We start from the raw sequence: 16624 nt of genomic DNA on the forward strand, positions 1-16624 counted from the left end.
ACAAGGGACAGAGGTGAAGGCGTGAAGGATTCACACTGATACAGTTTGGATGTGGGTCCCTTCCATATCTCATGTTGAAATGTAGTCCCCAGTGCTGGACGTGGGGCCGGTCAGGAAGTATTGGAACATGGGGGTGGATCCCTCATGAGTGGCTTAGCACCATCCCCTTGGCGATGAGTGAGTTCTCACTCAGTTCATTCAAGATCTGGTTGTTTAGAAGAGTCTGAGACCTCCCCCTTTACTCTCTTGGTCCTTCTCTGGCATGTGACATGCCTGCTCCCCCTGGGCCTTCCACCTTGAGTGGAAGCTTCCTGAGGTCCTCACTTAAAGCAGATGCTGGTGCTAAGCTTCCTGTATAGCCTACAGAACTGTGATCCAGAATAAACCTGTGTATGTTACCCAATTCTTTTGTAGTTCAAGAGTGTGATGATTGATTGCTCATGCGCATGCGTGACATATGCCACCCTAGAACCTTGTTACATCAGCACATTACCTGTCTGACCTAAAAAAAACTATCCACCCTCAGATATTCCTTTAGAATAATACAGAGTAATATACGCACGAGCCTTTGAAAGGACTTCAGACTTTTTAATTCACAGGCCACAGAGAGCTGCTGAAGGTTTTACAGCAGAAGAGGTGTTATGAGGGAATCTACGTTTTAGAAAGATAGCTGTGGAGGCTGTGACAAAGGATTGGAGTCTGGAGCCTGCCCTTTAGGAGCTGTTAAAACAATCCTGGCAACACATACGATGAAACTAACTCAGTCCAGGATCGTAAGACTGGAGACAGCAAGAGAGACGGGAGAAACGATTACAAGGAGGTAGAAGAGAACACGACTTACTGGGTTTCTATCTTGCCCCCAAGCCCTGAGATAGGTAATGTACATACCTTGTTGATTTACCCTTTACAGCAGCAGCCCCATGAGGTAGGCTGATGTGCCCCTCGAGAGGCTAACACGGGCATTAAACAGCAGAGCCGGGATTTGAACCTATGTCTGCTAGATTCCAAAGCCCATGTGCTTTCTGTCTCCTCAGACAGCAGCAAGAGGACTTGACGAGGGATCACGTATTTTCTCCAACAACGGTTCCATCATGGCTCACTTTCCTAAACTTCGTAGGAAGCCACGCCTGTGCTCCAGCCTCCAGCAGCCCTGGGGAAGAATGTATTCCGCTAGGTTACATGGTGCTCAGTGAAGGAATATTCCTACATTAAGCAGAGTGTGGAGGCCAAGCAGCGTTCCACCTGTCTAGGTGTGTATTTGTTTTCTATTGTGGTCACTACAAATGATTGTGTGCAATTAACATAAATCAATACACATTTATTACCTTGCATTTCGGTTAGTAAGGTCTCACTGGGCTCAGATCAAGGCATCGGCAGGGCAGAGTTCCTCTCTGGAGGCTTTACGAGATCATTCTTTTCTTGGCTTTTAGAGCTTCCAGAGGACACTAATCTGGCTCATGGCGCCCGTCCTTCAGCAGGGGCAGGTTGAGTCCCTCTTACATCTCATCGTTCTGACCATCTTTCCTGTCTCCCTCTTCACTTTTAAAGGAGACTTGTGATTACATTGGGCGCATCTGGATAAACCGGGCTGGCTTCTCTATTTTAAGGTCAGGCAATTAGCAACCTTAATTTTATCTGCAAATTTAATTCCCTTCTGCCACGAAAGGTAACATGTTTACAGGTTCTGGGGATTAGGACATGGATACTTTGGAGACCATTATTCTGCCCAACATTCAGTACTTTATGATGATTTACATTTGAATCTTGTGTTTTTAGTTTTAGAAATGTACAAGAAAGGGGTCAGGGAAACGGTGGTGAGTAAAGAGTTAACTAGCCATCCAAGAAGCACAATGACCTCTTGACAATGTTGAGTGTGGTGTACACTGCTGGGCCAAGAGCTGAGCCGTTGGGGTAGGCAGTTCCACATCTCCGAAGAAATGCTCATCAAACCATGACCAGTGGAAACCAGGACACCAGTCACCTGGGAAACCAAGTAAACATAAACATACAGCCATCCATCACTGCCATCTGGAAGAAATTGGGTAGTGAGGGTCTTCCTGTCAGGTCTTGCTCCAGTATTTATTTGTGTAGCTGCAGATCCCAAACCAGCCTTTCTGTCAGCGAAGCTTCAGTGAGGAGCACAGGGCTGAATCTCAGCTTGGAGTTAAAACATACCACCTTTCTGTGTGACTGTGGATGTAAATATTACCAGCAGACAGGTCACTCAAGAGATAGGTGCCGTGTTTCCAATTCTAAACAGTCTCTGTCGGTCAGACGGGGAGACCCTGTGTGCTTGTTGGTAACACCACCTTTAGCGGAAGTCTGAATTCCTGGTGAATACTGCCTGTGTTCTGTTCTGTTCAGGACTATGGCCTCCAGAAGCTTTGCCCTACAAGCTCCATCCTATCAATGACTTCAGGCAGAAGTGTGCAGGGAAAAAGATGGTTTTCGTTGGGTCCACTGCATGAGGTGATATGTAAGTTTTATGGGCTCTCCTCCCGGGAGTCCTTGCTTTTGACAGAGAATGTGTTTTCAGTTGCTGCTCCAATCTATCAGTGGTGATAGATTTGCCCAGCTCCCTTCTATGTTCTCGCCCTGTTCCCCAAGTGATTCAAAGCATATTTACAAGACAGCTGGCTCAGGTTTACAGGGGCCAAGTCTGAGGCATGGATCAGAGCAGAGTAAAGTGACCCATACAGGGAAGAAACTTATGACCCTGGCCTCCTAAGCACTATCTCCTTACAGATTCAGCTAATGCAGCTCCTGAAAGCCTGCCCTTCATCTAAGTGTACAGGCGACACTGAAACACTCAAAGGCAGCCTGGCAGCAGCAAGAAGAAAAACATTCAAATCCAGTTAGATTTTCTGGCATCACGTTGTTTCTTCTTAACTTGAAGATACGTTTGGGGACCCCTAGTCTGGTGACACTGAATTAGAATCAGTCCAACCCTTTCTTGTTGAAACACTGTGAGCTGCAAGAGACGCTCCCATCCTCATCCCTGGTTACAGTGCAGCTCCTGAAGGGCACGGCCTGGGTGTTACTCAGTCCTCGGCACAGAAGAGATGTGTGAAGCATGCCAGTGAAATTAACTTTAAAAATGGATAAATCTGTGAGATAAATTCACTTTTTACATGTACCCTCACTTTACTTTGACAAGCAAAATTCTCAAAATTCCTATATTCCACATAACTTATTTCATGGACAGCAAATATCCTAGAGTAACCGTTAGAAATGTAACACAAGCCATAAATACAAGTCATAGATGCACTTTAATTTTTTAGTAGCCACATTAAAATAAGTAAAATTAAATAGATAAAATTGATTTTCATACTATATTTTATTTAACCTAATATATGAAAAATATTGTAATTTCACATGCATGCTATATAAACATTATCAATGAGCAATTTTCCCTCCTCCTTCCTCTTCCTCTTTCTCTTCCTCTTTCTCTTCTTCTGTAACTCTAGCAGTCCATCTCAACTTGAACTAGCTAAATAGCCACATGGGGCTTACTGCTACTGCATTCAACAGCACAGCTCTGGGCCCCTCTTCATTTTCCATTCTCTCTTTCTTTCCATTTGACTTTCCACTGCTCACTACCTGTGCCCCTACTGGCTCCCCTCATCTTCCTTCTGCTGTACTATCGATTTCATTCAAGGATGCCCTCCCCACAACTCTGCCAGCTCAATTGCACCCAACCTGCGAGGGCAGTCTCAAGACTGGTGAATATTATGATTAATTAACATTGAAATAGCCTTGAGTAAAGAATCCTTACTTTCATTGGCTCATTAGTAATGGCATGTTGATACGTGCCACCATTTCCTCTTTATTGTGGAAAAGAACAGGTTCCATTTCAAATGATTCCGTGGTAGAGCAAGGACTTGGAACCAGGTGTTCTTGGTTCCCTTGCAAAAAGATACCTCCACTCAGTGGCTTCCTTCTCTCCCTTCTGGTGGGAAAGAAAGAAAACTCAGTAGCAGTTCCAGTAAATTATAACATGTGCTGAAGTAGAAGAGATGGAGGGTTCTGTGTGAGCATTTGGAAGGGGAATTTAACCTATTTTGGGGGAAGTCACAGGAGATTTGGGATTGCAGAGCAGGGTGAAGTGACTCCTACAGGGAAAAAACCTATGGCCTTGGTCTCCTGAGCACTGTCTCCTTACAGATTCAGCTTCTGATGGGGTTGCTTCTGAAAAGACCCCAATTAGGTGAGTCATAGTTTTAATCAACTGTCATGTTGTAGTTTATTTCAGGCAAGTGGTTTAGGTAGGCACTGTCACATTATAAATGTCATTACTATCTAAGACTGGCCTGGGGCTCAGTGAGCCACAGACAGTTGGAGAATATCTGCCTAACTCTTTCCTAAGCCCATTATTGTGGAAGCTGCCCCGATTTTAGTGAGCCCCTCTGGTTCCTGAGAAGAAAAGCTAGACTTGTGGGAAACTCATTGTGCCATCTGCATGCAGCTCCTCACTTTCCATCATTATGCTCATTGGAGAGCTCCAAGGAGCGTGCCTGCTTTCAGGAGGAGATTGATTTCATCTCTATTCTTTTCTTTCTGACTTGTAAGCAGCAGCAGTATGACAACACTTCCCAATTTTATTTCTAGCTGTCCCTGTGGCCTCAGTTTTCTTCCCAGTGATGCTCTCAGTGTTTTGCAGCTCTGAGTTCTGCGCAGTGTTGCTGGCCTGCAGTGCCCCTTGGCTTGGAACTCTGAGGCTGTGATTTTCCTCTGGAAATCCAAATCATCTTTGGAAAAAGCAACCAATTTCTCACCCAAGCCATGTCCAAGCAGGTCTGGTCCCCAGACCATACCTGGCATGAAAAGAGGCTCAGTGTAGCACACAATAGGTGACTGTAGTCTGGTTTTGGAACAGATGGTTGGCCATGTCTACTCCCTGTGATCCCACCTCTTACCTCCATCAGACCAGCTCCTTAGGGAGGGGCCCTGACAAGCATTAAGAACATAGAGAAATAAATACATGACTTGTTCTAAAACGCAGAGGTGATCCTGCTATTGTCCTGATTAAGACATTTTCACGGATCATCTCTATGGTAGGCCATCACTCTGCCTCTTCAACTATTCTTCCTTCTGATTATCAGTAAATAAAATGCTTGTTTATGCGCAGACATCTTGATAGGCAAAGGAGAACTGATAACTCAGGAACAGTCCTTGCCCCCAGGTCCATTTTGTTTAGCTCTGTAAATAAAAATGCAGCAGATGTTACAGGCTTTGTGCTAAAGGGCTGGACGGTGCCGGGATTCACAAAGGAAGGAACGATCAGTTTTGACTGGGGGCGGAAGGTGAGACTCTGTATGTGAGTAAGTGTTGGCAAGTTGCACAGAGATGAGGGGGAAAGAACTGGGAGCTCAGGTATGCAGATGGCAGGCCTGAATCCACCTGCTGTTTTCAGCAAAGTGCAAGGACATTTGTGTGTCTGCTGTGTAGGTATGAGGTATGACAGAAGAGGAGGCTGGGGAGGGAGGAGACATGAAGGGCTTGTAACATGGTTAGAGTTTGGACTTCATCTTTTAGAGTATACTGAACTGTGCAAATGTCAATATATATATATAATATATACAATATATTGAAATATATGTATTAAATATCATATATATGTATTAGATGGAGTCTCACTCTGTTGCCCAGGCTGGAGTGCAGTGGCACGATCTTGGCTCACTGCAACCTTCGCCTCCCAGGTTCAAGCGATTCTTGTGCCTCAATCTCCTGAGTAGCTGAGATTACAGGAGCCCACCACAATGCCCAGATAATTTTTGTAATTTTAGTACAAAATTACAAAAGAGATTGAGGTTTCACCATGTTGGCCGGACTAGTCTTGAATTTTTGACCTCAGGTGATCTGCCCGCCTCGGCCTTCCAAAGTGCTGAGATTACAGGTCTGAACCCACCGTGCCTGGCAAAATAGATATATAATTTAACAGACATGGTTGACTGGGCTTGGTGGCTCACTCCTGTAATCCCAGCAATTTGGGAGGCTGAGGTGGGAGGATCGCTTGAACTCGTCAGTCAGAGATCAGCCCGTGGAACATGGTGAAACCCCATCTCTACAAAAAATTAGCCAGGAGTGCCAATGTGCACCTGTAGTTCCAGCTACTTGGGAGAGTGAGGTGGGAGGATTGCTTTAGCCCAGGAGGCAGAGATTGCAGTGAGGTGAGATCGTTCCACTGTACTCCAGCCTGGGCAACATAAGTGTGACACTCTGTCTAAAAAAAGAAGACTATTGAGTATGATATTAACTATATGTTTTTCAAAAATGTCCTTTATCACGTTAAGGAAGTCTCAACCTGTAATCCTAGTTTGCTCAGAGTTTTCATGAATCATTGTTGAATTTTGTCAAACCATCCTTCTGCGTCTGGTGAGAGGATGATATGGCTTTTCTCCTATAGTTGGCTGATACAGTAAATGCTATTGATTGACTTTCTTTTCTGTGTTTTGTTACGTTTTTGTTTTGAGACAGTGTCTTGCTCTGTCACCCAGGCTGGAGTGCTGTGGCATGATCTCAGCTCACTGCAACCTCCACCTCCCGGGTTCAAGTGATTCATGTCTCAGCCTCCTGAGCAGCTGGGGCCACAGACACAAACCATCGCGCCTGGCTACTTTTTTTGTTTTAGTAGAGATGGGATTTAACCACTTTCGTCAGGTTGGTGTCGAACTCCTGACTTCAAGTTATCCTCCTGCCTCGGCCTCCCAAAGTGCTGGGATTATAGGCATAAGCCAACACACCCAGCCCTATTGATTGACTTTCAACTTATTTTTCTTTTTTCTTTTGTTTTCCTAAAGGAGAAAACAACAATCCAATTTAAAAACTGGGCAAAACATTTGAATAAACACTTCATCAACGATAATACACGAACAGCAAAAAAGCACACAAAACGGTGTCCAAGAACAGTAATGATAGAGAATTGCAGATTAAAACAAGACAGCAGCGATTAGAAAAGCTTCTGAGAAAAATGAACAGCAACTGGAAATCTCATAGATTGCTGATGATAATGTGAATAGCACAGCCACTTTGGAAAACAGTTTGGCTGTTTTTATAAAATTAAATATGCAATTACAATATGACTCAGCAATTCCACTCCTAGATATATGCCTGATAAGTGAAAACACGTTCACACAAAAGCACATCCACAGATGTTTATAGTGACCTTATTCATATTACCACAAACTGGAAATATTTCAAGTATCTCTCAAGAAAAAAGTGTATTAACAAAATGTGATGGTACATCCATACAATGGAATATTACTCACCAATAAAAGAGAATCCAACCATTGGCAACAACATGAATAAATCTCAAATGCACAACAATGAATGAAAAAAGCTAGACTCCATAGGCTCCATACTGCACACTTCCATTTATAAGACATTCTGGAAAAGACAAACTTATGCGACAGAAAAAACTGGTTTTTGTGGGCTGGGAATTTAGGAAGGAATTTGACAACAAAGGTGCATGAGGATATTTTTGGGTTGAGATACATGTTCTTCACCTTGATGGTGGTAGTGGACACTGAAGCATGTCTGTTTTTCAAAATTCATTGCACTTACAAAGCACAGATTTTATTGTACACAAATTATTTCTCAATAAACCTGACTTTAAAACAAAGAAAAGAATGTCAAAGTAAAGGAGTTTTTTTCATTAGACTGAAGAAGACACAGATCTAATCTCATTTTTCCTGTTTTACCTCACCCCTTGATGGAAAACAGAAATGGTGAAATTGATATTGGTTGAATGGAAAAGAAAACATGGGATTATTTTAAGTGTCAAAAGGTAAGTATAAATTTCAAATAACGAATTAAGGGTGCATTGTGATAACTGAATTACAGGCTATCACAAGGAAGATGAACAAAGGATACCTGAGAAGCATTCAAAAACCTTCTCGTGTTGAGTATCAGGTGAAATTTACTTCCCAGATGAAGTTACCATGGATCACATTAAGAATTAAAATTCACAGAACTAGCCTTTAAAATCTTTTTGCTTGATTTTAAATCAACATCTTTTTGATATTTTTCCTTTTAGCTACAAAACCTGAATCTAGATGTCATAAGAAGGCTACTTTTTGGGCAGCATACACTAGTTCATCTATAATTGAATTAGAGTGTCAGTTTCAGAAGCATGTTTTATTAGTAAAAAAAGAAAGAAAAAAGCTGAGGCAATTTTTAGGATATATAATTTATGAGAAGCAGCAATTCAAATCTACTTTAACTTAGAGATGATAATATTTGGAAAAGTTAGAGGTTCTGAAATATGTAAACATTTTATATTTTGAAATTTTTTTAATTTAAAAAATTCTCATCATTTAAGTTTTATATAGTTGAAATCAAATGGATAATATAAGAAAATATAAGTAAACATCATGTAGATATTATTTAAATAGTATATGTCATACAGAATATATATATATTTTAGAGACAGGGTCTCGCTATGTTGCCCAGGCTGGAGTGCAGTGGCTATTCACGGGCATGATCCCACTACTGATCAGCAGGAGAGTTTTGATCTGCTCCATTTCCAACCTGGGCCAGTTCACCCCTCCTTAGGCAACCTAGTGGTCCCCCACTCCCAGGAGGTCACCACATTGATGCCGAACCTAGTGTGGACACCTGATGGCATAGCACACTACAGCCCAGAACTCCTGGGCTCAAGCGATCTTCCCACCTCAGCGTCCTGAGTAGCTGGGACTACAGGCATGTGCCACCACACCCAGCGATACAAAATATTTTTTAAAGAATTGTTGGATTTAAATTTGGACAGTGTCCTGCAACTTTCTCTAGTTTCTTACTCAGTTTCATATAAATTCAAAATACTTAATCTACAAAAGTATATAATGAGATATTATAAACAACTTTATGGCAATAAATTTGAACTTTTAGATGAGTCAAATTTCTCAACACAATTTACTAAAGCCGAGGAAAACATGGGACATGTGAATAGCCTTACACCTAATGAAGAAATGTAATCTGTAATTCCAAGCCTTTCGCTGCATTTCGCTTCCGCTGATTTTGGAGTAGCTTGTATTAGATAAACCTTTCTGTAGAAAACAATTGTTCTTGAGGGAAATAAAAAAACTACCTGAAGGCACTGGATAGCGACCAAAAGCAGAAAGAAATTGGAGAGAAATTCATGTTTTCAATGTAGCATTTTTTATGGAGATTTGCTTCTACATGCCTTTTATCTGAAGGCGCTCTCAGGGCAAAAAGAATTCTAGAAAATTATTCTCAGCAGTTTGAGGAACCATTGAATGGAGTTAAGGGCTAACAGAACAGAGAGTGAGGTGTCAGGAAGCGGGGAGCCTAAGAGAGAAGCCCCAATATGTGTACATAAAACTCCCTAATGTCTGGATAATCACTAAACTATATACATGTATGAGGAAGACTCTGAGGAGCCCAGTAAAAAGCAACAGCTGAAAGTCTGAAAGAACTTACTGGAGACTTCAGCTACTTCCTCTTATATGGGAAAAAGTTTGGGGTTTGAGTCCAGGCAAGTTAACTGCCTGAGAGAAAAAAATAATCACATTTTTCAGAGGGTGATAACGGTATCCAGTCACTGCAGAGGTCCATCCAAAATGTCTGGCATACAATAAAAGAGTATCACACACAGTGACAGGAAAATACAATCAAGAGAAATGGCAGTCAATAGAAACATACTCTTATATGACCCAGATTCTGCGGTAACAAACATTCTAAATCAGCTATATACATATTTTCAAATATTGTTTTAAAAACATGATTATAATTAATGAAGACTGCAAAGAAAAAGAAGTCATTAAAATGTGCCAAATAGAAATTCTGGAGCTAAAAGATAAAGGGCATCTACCAAACATCTACTACAAATATTACACTAAATGGGGACATATCATTTTCCTCCCAAAATTAGAATTCAAGAAAATTCTAGAGATGAGAATCTCTGGTCTCATTACTTCTAATTAACATGATACTAGAAATTAAAGTTCTAATGGTACAATAAGAAAAGAAAAGAAATAAAGCATATAAGGACGGGGAAGAAAGAAGCAAAATGCCTTATTTACACAGAGCACAATTGTGTACCTACAAAATCCAAAGGGATTTATAGATAAACTTCTAAAGTTGGGAAGTGAATTTAGCAAACTCACTGGCTTCAAGAACAATTAATAAAAATCAAGTATAGGTACAGTAGAAAATGAAATGTAAAGAAAGTGCAGTGGAATAAAAAGACATCAAATATCTAGGAATAAATATAATGAAAAAATGTACATTACCTTACACAGAAAACTATAAAGCAATACTGAGAGAAATTAAAGAAGAGCTAAATCAAGGAGATCCATAGACTGGAAGACTCAATATTGAAAAAATATTAAGCCTCCCCAAATTGATCTATACATTAAATGCAATCTCAATTAAAATTTCAACAGATGTTCTTTTCCAAAAGTAGACCTATTTATGTGGAATTGCATATCGAAATGTAGAATGACAGAAATAGGTAAGAGAATCTTTAAGAAAATTAGAGTTTGAACACCTATTCTACTATACACAAGAATTATTACAAAGTGATTAATACAATGTGAATAGAGACAGACACAAAAATAGACAAATAAACCAATGGAACACAATAGAAAGTCTAAAATCAGACCCACACATACACGGACACCACTGGCCCATGCAGAGCAGTGGGAAGAAGATGCTATTTTAATCCATGGTCAATTGGATATCCATATGAGAAAAACATCTTGATTCCTTTCTCATATATGGTTTAAAAAATCAATTCCAGGGCTGGGCCTGGTGGCTCACACCTGTAATCCTAGCACTTTGGGAGGCTGAGACAGGCAAATCACCTGAGCTCAGGAGTTTGAGATCAGCCTGGGCAACACGGTGAAACCCTGTCTCCACTAAAAAATAAAAAATAAAAGATATAGCTGGGTGTGGTGGCGTGCACCTGTAGTCCCAGCCACTCAGAAGGCTGAGGCAGGAGAATTGCTCAAACCCTGGAGGTGGAGGTTGTAGTGAGCCGAGACTGTGCCACTGCACTCTAGCCTGGGCAACAGAGTGAGGCTCCATCTCTAAAACAAATTTAAAAAAATAAATTTCAGGTGATTTTAGATCGAAAAGTGAAATACAAAATAGTAAAATTTCTAAAAATAATGTAGAATGATATTTCATATGCCTGGAGCAGGCAAGGATTTCTTTAAAAAGAAATAACATTCCTAAAGAAAAATACTTAAATATTGGCAATTTCTATTTATAAAAATACACCATTATGAGAAGGAAAAAGAAAGTCATAGAATGAAAGAAAATGTATGTATAAAAATATGTATAAAATGACATCTCTTCTAAATTTTTTGCAATTTAAAAAGTCAGAAAACCTACTAAAAATTGGATGCTATTTTCTTCACAAAAGACAGTCCACATTGCCAATACGTTTTTTTTTTTTTTTTTTTTTTTTTTTTGAGACAAAGTCTTGCTTCATTGCCAGATGCCAGGCTGGAGTGCAATGGCGCGATCTCGGCTCACCGCAACCTCCGCCTCCTGGGTTCAGGCAATTCTCCTGCCTCAGCCTCCTGAGTAGCTGGGAATACAGGCACGCACCACCGTGCCCAGCTAATTTTTGTATTTTTAGTAGAGACAGGGTTTCACCATGTTGACCAGGATGGTCTCGATCTCTTGACCTCGTGATCCACCCGCCTCGGCCTCCCAAAGTGCTGGGATTACAGACGTGAGCCACCACGCCCGGCCCATCCCTAAATCTTAAACAACTTTTCATGATAAAGAGCCCTGTTGAAATTCCTGGGAAGCTTCTAAGAATAGGACGATTTTGCATTCAGCCTCCTCCATCCCATCCTTGGGTTTGCAGGCAGCTGTAGCCAAGAGCCATGGTCTCTCTTGAGACAGCGGGAAGCTGCCTTGTCACATTAGGCTGCAAAGTTGTTCCTGATTCCTCCTTTCTCTTAAAGATGAATGAAGTTCACCTCTGGTGGCTTTATCTTTCTAGAAAAAAGCAACTCATATCTAAAGCCATCTGTGTACAGATGGGGCTGTAATTATAAACAGGGACCACAGCTCTTGTGGCTTAGGTTTCTGGGTGCCAAATTCCAAACCCAGACCTGCCACAGAAGTATTGGCTGATCTTGGAAAAATCATGAAACCTGTTTGTTTCTAATATCTCCTTGGGACACATTTGGTAAACAGTGCTTTGGCTGAAAAGAGTGGATGATGCCATGAGGGAAATGGAGATCTTAACAAATGTGTAGAATGTTTCCTCTTCCGTGTCTCTTATTTCTTTAGGTGTTTTTCGGCCCTAGCTATACATTGGAATCAACTGGCAAACTTTGAAAAAAAAATCACAAAGCCTGTGCCACACCGCAGAGGTTCTGAGATGCAGCCAGAGAATAGAACCTGTGTGCTAGGTCATGCTCTCACTGTTAAAGGGCTGGGGCATTGGTATAGGGGCAATGAGGGGCTCACACAGATCTCCCTGTGTGGGCTCACCTGGCCTTCCAAAGGCCCAACTCTGACCACTTGCGACCACAGTGACCCTTATTACGAAAGCCTCTAACATTCACAGAAACTACATCAAGGGTGTAGGAAATCATGACCTAAGCTCCTCCTAGGAACTGTCAAAGGAATAACCTTTATAAGAACAAAGACTGAATAGAAAGAAGCCAACTCTACCCACAACCAACAGATGGCGCTATTGTCCAGTGCCCTGCCATTTAGGTCTCTGCCAACCACCTGTCCTTTAACATTTGATAATTTGCTGCATTTGTGCATGATTTTGAAATGCTCTAGAAACATTTTTGACTCCACCTATCTGAGAAGTGCAAAAGCAGCAATAATATTAAACATGTTACGCAGAAAAGGAGCATAACTAGGACAAAATGAAAGTAGAATCATTTTTCAAAATAGAAGGTGATGAGAAAATAAATGTATGTTTGTACATGCATGTGGAATTAATTTTGAGACAATAGGACCAGTTCCAAAGAGCAGAGTTTATCATGAACCCTGAGCAAAGTGTTGTGCCTCTGCAATTGACAACAAAGAGCCAGCGATACAGAAATGAATGAAATGGGAAAATGTGCCATGTGCAGCTAGATATTTACAATGCCAATGTGTGCTTTATCTTCGCCACAAACCGCACAAGTGCACTTTCTGCCTCCATCATCACCCAGCCAGCCACATGCAACCACTGCCCATTAGACTGATTTTAATCTCGGAGAAGGCTGGGGGTTGTTCTAGAATTTGGAACTGACCGTGGTAAAAGCCCTGCTACTTAACTTCTGGAGAAAGTTAGGGACTAGTTATTTCATCTTAAAGATAAATCTGTTCTCTGAAATCTATGCTACTTCAAGGTGGCACGGAGCCCAGGCTGACACGAACCGTAACTGCGTAGGAGGTCTGCTATTCTCTACCACACCTGCAGAAACGGTTTGGGGGAGGGGTTAACGTAATGAACTTAAAACATCTTTGGCAAGTGACACTGTTGCTTGGGGAAAAAAAGGGAAAAAGAAGACATTTAACTGGTCCGTGTTAGGAAAAGAGACTTGATAGAATGCCTCTGCAGGAATAAGGGTATGCCTGCTTTAAAGCTGTGAAAGTTTGACATTCTGTTATTTACTGGAAGTACACTGGGAAACTGCAATCTCAACCTCTCTAAGACACTGAATGTGGCCGGGCGCGGTGGCTCACACCTGTAATCCCAGCACTTTGGGAGGCTGAGGTGGGCGGATCACGAGGTCAAGAAATTGAGACCATCCTGGCCAACATGGTGAAATCCTGTCTCTACTGAAAATACAAAAAAAAAAAATTAGCTGGGCGTGGTGGCACGCGCCTGTAGTCCCAGCTACTTGGGAGGCTGAGGTAAGAGAATTGCTTTGAACCCGGGAGGCAGAGGTTGCAGTGAGCCGAGATCGTGCCACTGCACTCCAGCCTGGTGCCTGGTGACAGAGCAAGACTCTGTCTGGAAAAAAAAAAAAAAAAAAGACACTGAATGTGTAGTTTATCAGTCAGGGTCCAATTAGAGAAGCAGAACAAACAGGACATAATTATTAAGATATTTATTACAAAGAATTGGCTTATGTGATTGTTGGGGGTGGCGAGGCAGGCACTCAGAAAGGCAGGCCGGACCTGTCAGGCACAGGTGGAAGCTGCCATCCACAAGTGAAATTTCTTCCTCTTCAGGGAAGCTTCAGCTCTGCTATTAAGGCCTTTCAGCTGATTAATTCAGGCTCACCTGGATTTTCTAGGATACTCTCTCATTCTTAAAATCTACTAATTATAGTCTTAAATTACATTTACAAAATCCCTTCATAATACCGCCTAGATTTGTACTTGATTCTGTAACTGGGGACTGTAGCCCGTCCAAGTTGACACAACAAAAAGTCACAGGCTGGACACAGTGGCTCATACCTGTAATCCTGCAGCTTTGGGAAACAAAGGCCGGAGGGTGGCATGAGGCCAGGCATTCAAGACCAGCCTGGGCAACAAAGCAAATCCATTTCTACAAAAAACAATAATAATAAAAACTTTGGCATGTGCCCGTAGTCGCAGCTACTTGGGAGGCTGAGGCAGTGGCATTGCTTGAGCCCAAGAGTTCAAGGCTGCAGTGAGCTGTGATCACTGCATTCCAGCTGCCTAGGTGACAGAGTGAGACCGTCTTTCTAAAACAAAAACAAAATGTAAGACCATCACAAATGGTGTTTGGAAATAAGACTGCTTCTGGATAGAAAAGCATCTAGATTACCCAAAAAAGAGTCTCCCATAGGCCCTAGGAACTGGATACTTGATATAGAAAACACAGATGTCACTATCTGGGGGATCCGGTGATATTCTTATGTACATAAACCCATCCATTCATTCATTTAGTTATGCAACAAACTGCATTGCATACTGAGTATTTGCTAGTGTCTGCTGACACTCTAGGAACATGATCCTTACCCTCAGAAGGCCCACAGACGAGTAGGAGAGGCAGAGACACTGAGAGTTCCAATACCTTGTGGCAAATGGTAGTTTGGCTGAGCCTCTAAATCTAGTTGTAAAATTAAGGAAGAGGAAGAGGCAGGTAAACAGAATCTATGCCTAATCCCAGGAGACGGAGAGAAGATGGAGAGATGGAGGAAGAAAAGTCATCATGGTGGTAATCGCAGCCCCAGACCATGCTGACCCCCAGAGAGCTGGTGCTCAGGCGGTCAGACGTATTATAAAGTGACAACTCAGGGAAGACTCTCCTAGGTCACTCCTACTATGTGTTTTCCAACGTTGCTGTTAATGGTATGTCCATGGCACACTCACCCTAGCCTCTAGGTCTTCATGAAGGTGCTGCTTCCGCTAGAGGCGAGTTTTCTGCCAAGACTGAGAAGCTGCACGTGGTCCAGGCGCTCAGAGCAATGGCTTCCTCTTCCCATCTCAGCTTGGCCAGTTCGTCTGCTTCCCTTCAGAGCACCTACCCCTTTACCCATGTTTTTCCTCCCTTGACCTCCTTTCAAGTAATCAGGCATGTGAACTCGTCATCTGCACTATTCGTTAGCCTAGGAATCTGTATTTTTCAAAATGGACTAAGCAGTGTCTTTCCTGCCCCCCTCTCAGGACAGCGTGGGTAAATGAAGCCCACTGTGAAACTCCTTAGAACTGGCATTGCCACACAAAAGCGAAGCACAGATTGGGTACCGCCGTCATCTGTCGGTCTGTGTCTATCTATCCATCCATACTGTCTAATCGCTCCTAAATTGTGTCACTTTAGGACAGAGAGCATCATTGAATCTATAATACCCAGTACAGTTTCTACAGCTTCTTCACAAAGCGATTGTTCGTTAATTGTCTAGTGAAGACAATTATAGCCAGATCATCTGAGGCTTTGGGAGACAGATCATTGCAAACAGCTACACCACAGATGCCGGAATTCCTGGAGTGTCCCATCTCCTACCTCTGGCTAATGGCTTCTTTGAGACTCAGCCTAACACACCATCTTTGCTAAGAAAGGTTTCTGTCCTCAGTACCTCAGTACCAGCACTCACGTCTGAGCTGAGCACCTTCTCCTCAGGACCAGCACTCACGTCTGAGCTGAGCACCTTCTCCTCAGTACCAGCGCTCACGTCTGAGCTGAGCACCTTCTCCTCAGTACCAGCACTCACGTCTGAGCTGTGCACCTTCTCCTCAGTATCAGCACTCACGTCTGAGCTGAGCACCTTCTCCTCAGTACCAGCACTCACGTCTGAGCTGAGCACCTTCTCCTCAGTACCAGCACTCACGTCTGAGCTGAGCACCTTCTCCTCAGTACCAGCACTCACGTCTGAGCTGAGCACCTTCTCCTCAGGACCAGCACTCACGTCTGAGCTGAGTACCTTCTCCTCGGTACCAGCACTCACGTCTGAGCTGAGCACCTTCTCCTCAGTACCAGCACTCACGTCTGAGCTGAGCACCTTCTCCTGTTAACATAGAATCCTCTGCACACTTTGGTCATTGCTCTTCCTGTGGTGGAAGTTGCCTCTCGACATGAAGGGAAGTTTTATGAAATGAGGGATTATGATCATTTTTACCCGTGTGGCTCAATTCCTGGTACAATGCAAGAATGTCATAAAATAATAAATTAATAGTATGATACATATTCCCTTCATTTTTGTCTTAATATTAACCTCATGCCATG

At 42.4% G+C, this 16624-nt stretch overlaps 1 non-coding gene across 1 annotated transcript; it reads left to right on the forward strand.

Moving 5' to 3' along the window:
* Nucleotides 1-402: 402 nt before the first annotated feature.
* LOC118143520 (small nucleolar RNA U13) lies at nucleotides 403-503 on the forward strand. Its single transcript, XR_004727722.2, has one exon. It is a non-coding gene; the product is annotated as a small nucleolar RNA U13 (small nucleolar RNA).
* Nucleotides 504-16624: the final 16121 nt, after the last annotated feature.

Source organism: Callithrix jacchus, chromosome 7, assembly GCF_049354715.1.
Source record: "Callithrix jacchus isolate 240 chromosome 7, calJac240_pri, whole genome shotgun sequence".
NCBI lineage: Eukaryota > Metazoa > Chordata > Mammalia > Primates > Cebidae > Callithrix > Callithrix jacchus.